Raw genomic sequence first — 4,395 nt, forward strand, 5'->3', positions numbered from 1 at the left:
GGATGCGAGGGCTAGAGCACACAACCTGTGACGTCACAAACATGCGACAGTGCCCAGGCACACGATGGCATTAAAGCGCGACAGCATAAACACCGGCTCTGTCACTCCTCAGCTGGGAGCCAGCTCTCAATGGTCCTCCCCTCCATCACCCCTCACCCCCGCTATGGCTGGCTCGCTGTGGTCTCATTCCCTAGAGGGTAGTCAGTAGACTCTGGGTGGTCTTGCTCCCCGGATGGTGGTGGTCATTGGTTTCTCTCCCCACTCTTGGCTGATGCAATGGAAAGAATTTCGTCCTGTGTCTCCCAACATCCAGCCAGTAAGCTGGGGTTTGGTCATGTCTCAGTTGCAGCATTCCAGAAATGTACAAACACTTTTCACGCCTCTTCTTGATCATATTTGCTAATGCGCCATTGAATAGAGCAAGTTATACAGGTGTTGGGGAAAAAGCGATGGAAAAATGCCTTATACTACTTAAGCCTTCTCTCTGGAAACTTCAGAACTCTGCTGCTGTGACAATACATACGGAAATGAACAGGACTGTATTCCAATAAAACTGTATTTACAGACACTGAAACTTGAAGTTCATTTAATTTTCACGTCTCACAAAATATTCTCGTTTTACCCCCAAGCAATAAAAAGTGTACAAACCATTCTTAGTTCAGAATGTACAGATGTACATTAGTTCAGATGTACAGAAACAGGTAGTTTGCCAACCTCTACTCTGTTTCTTATATCTAGTTTTTTAAAATAGATTTTATTTTCTATAGCAGTTTTGGGATCACAGCAGAATTAAACAAGGCACAGATATTGTTAATGGGGCAGGCAATGCATGTGTTAGGGTAGGAGGTATTGGGAAATCTCTGTACCTTCTATTTCTTGATATTAATCCCTTGTCTTTTATATGTATTGCCAATAATTTCTCTTTCTTCATTGTTCCTTGTCCTTTAATATGTTTCAAGTGTGTTCATAACTGTTCAATGGAGAATTTTTATAATGGCTGCTTTAAAATCCTTGTCTAATAATTCAACAGCTATGTTAGCTTGATGTTGGTGTCTATTAATTGTCTTTTCTTATTGGAATTGAGAGTTTACTAGTTCTTAGTGTGACAAGTCATTTTGGACTGTGTCCTAGGCATTTTGAGTATTACTCTATGAGACTCTCTGGTTCCCACTTAAATCTTCTATTGATATTTTAGCAAGTTGCAAACCTGTTTAGGTTCAGAATGCACATTCTGGCTCACTCTGGTGGACTGTGGTTCCAACAGCAGTTTAGTTTATCACGTCTCTGCAGGGCTGTTCTGGTCTGTCCACTTGCATGTTTCCCAGATAACAGGACTCCACCTCACGGTCTTCTCAGTGCTGGCTTGAGATGGGGAATGGTGTTACCTCCTACTACAGGTGGGAGAGAAGACAGCCTCCACAATGTGTCTGGCTTGTGTGTCCCATCCTTCCTGCAGGGGGTTGTGGAAGTCAGATAGCACTGGTTCTCAATCAGGGGTGATGTTGCAAGGGCACATTTGGTAATAACTGGATACATTTCTGATTTTCAGAATTCGGGGAGTGTGCTATTGGCATCTGGTGGGTTTTACAGGGATACTGCTATACATCCTATAATGCATAGAATACCCTTCCAGAACAAAGACTTTTTCAGCCCCAGATGTCAATAATGCTGAGGTTGAGATATCTTGGCTTATAGGTTCCACGAGGAGCACCTTACTGCGGGGCAAAATGGTTGGAACATAGCCTCTTACCAGTGAACTCAGTGTCTGCGATGCTTGTTAGGGAACAGAGGGGTGCAGCTCTCCTCATGTTTGCCCCAAGAACAGGCAGGGTGGCGAAAATGTTTCTGTCATGGTGGGCAACCCTTTTCTGGGCCTTTGACTTTTCTTAAGGCGTGTGTGTGTGTGTGTGTGTGTGTGTGTGTGTGTGTGATCGTGTGTTGGTATTTCGAGGTTGCAGGCTTCTCTAACCCCAAGTTGGACACATGGGAGGAAAGAAAACCCCAGGAAACTCCCCACTGGGTTGTTCTTCAAGTCCTGGAATCCCTAGCTAGTCTGCTTCCTTTTGTCTACATTTCAGAATCTTCTAGTAGGTGATTTGTGGCCTTGTGATCAGTGGGAGGAATAAAATGAAATGTATTCATCATTTTTATCTAAGCCTTAAGGAACTTGAAATCTTTAATAACTTAATTGTTTTCTTCTCCCAGCTGAGTTTGTTTCCTACGAATTGCTATTTTCAACTTGATTGATTTGGTGCTTATTTTCTGTGTTTAGAGGCTTTCCTTGGATATCTGGTCTATTTGAAATTATGAGTGTTGGAATAAAAGGTGATTGGAAACTCTGGGATGTGGACATGGCTTGTTTACTTTGAGCTTCCAAGTGAGAGAACAGGATGAGTCATGGGAGAGCTGCTGATGTCAGTATCATTAGGTGGTCCCTCTTGGGCTTGTCAGCTTCTCCAGAGGATCCCAAACTCCTTCCTGAATGGCAGGAGTCTTACTGCAGGGTTCTGGCAGCTCAGTTTGAAGACGGCTATGTCTTTTTTAATAAATTTATTTATTTTATTTTTGGCTGCATTTGGTCTTCATTGTGACTCGCAGGCTTTCTCTAGTTGCGGGGAATGGGGGCTACTCTTTGTGGCGGTGTGCGGGCTTCTCATTGCAGTGGCTTCTCTTTTTTATTTTAATTTTTTTAGTTATAATATTTTTAACATCTTTATTGGGGTATAATTGCTTTACAACGTTGTGTTAGTTTCTGCTGTATAACAAAGTGAATCAGATATATGTACACATATATCCCCATATCTCCTCCCTCTTGCACCTCCCTCCCACCCTCCCTATCCCACCCCTCTAGGTGGTCACAAAACACCGAGCTGATCTCCCTGTGCTATGTAGATCCTTCCCACGAGCTCTCTATTTTACATTTGGTAGTATATATATGTCAATGCTACTCTCTGCCTTCGTCCCAGCTTACCCTTCCCCCTACCTGTCCCCTCAAGTCCATTTTCTACATCTGCGTCTTTCTTCCTGTCCTGTCACTAGGTTCATCAGAACTTTTTTTTTTTTAGATTCCATACATATATGTTAGCATACAGTATTTGTTTCTCTCTTTCTGACTTACTTCACTCTGTATGACAGTCTCTAGGTTCATGCACCTTACTACAAATACTTCAATTTCCTTTCTTTTTATGGCTGAGTAATATTCCATTGCAATATGTGCCACATCTTATTTATCCATTCATCTGTTGATGCACACTTAGGTTGCTTCCATATTCTGGCTATTGTAAATAGTGCTGCAATGAACATTGTGGTACATGTCTCTTTTGAATTATGGTTTTCTCAGGGTATATGCCTAGTAGTGGGATTACTGAGTCATATGGTAGTTCTATTTTTAGTTTTTTAAGGAACCTCCATACTGTTCTCCATAGTGGCTGTATCAATTTACATTCCCACCAACAGTGCAAGAGGGTTCCCTTTTCTCCACACCCTCTCCAATATTTATTATTCGTAGATTTTTTGATGATGGCCATTCTGACTGGTGTGAGGTAATATCTCATTTTAGTTTTCATTTGCGTTTCTCTGATTAGTGATGTTGAGCATCCTTTCATGTGTTTATTTGCAATCTGTATATCTTCTTTGGAGAAATGTCTATTTAGGTCTTCTGCCAATTTTTGGATTGGGTTGTTTGTTTTTTTGATATTGAGCTGCATGAGCTGTTTGTATATTTGGGAGATCAATCCTTTGTCAGTTGCTTCGTTAACAAATATTTTCTCCTATTCTGAGGGTTGTCTTTTTGTTTTGTTTATGGTTTCCTTTGCTGTGCACAAGCTTTGAAGTTTCATTAGGTCCCATTTGTTTATTTTTGATTTATTTCCATTTCTCTAGGAGGTAGGTCAAAAAGGATCTTGCTGTGATTTATGTCATAGAGTGTTCTGCCTATGTTTTCCTCTAATAGTTTTATAGTGCCTGGCCTTACATTTAGGTCTTTAGTCCATTTTGAGTTTATTTTTGTAAGCGGTGTTAGGGAGAGCTCTAATTTCCTTCTTTTACATGTATCTGTCCAGTTTTCCCAGCACCACTTATTGAAGAGGTTGTCTTTTCTCCATTGTATATTCTTGCCTCCTTTATCAAAGATAAGGTGACCATATGTGCATGGGTTTATCTCTGGGCTATCTGTCCTGTTCCATTGGTCTATATTTCTATTTTTGTGCCAGTGCCATACTGTCTTGATTACTGTAGCTTTGTAGCATAGTCTGAAGTCCAGGAGCCTGATTCCTCCAGCTCCATTTTTCTTTCTTAAGATTGCTTTGGCTATTTGGGGTCTTTTGTGTTTCCATACAAATTGTGAAATTTTTTGTTCTAGTTCTGTGAATAATGCCATTGGTACTTTGATAGGGA

The sequence above is a fragment of the Leucopleurus acutus genome (assembly GCF_964270905.1).
Source record: "Leucopleurus acutus genome assembly, chromosome: 3".
Taxonomy (NCBI): domain Eukaryota; kingdom Metazoa; phylum Chordata; class Mammalia; order Artiodactyla; family Delphinidae; genus Leucopleurus; species Leucopleurus acutus.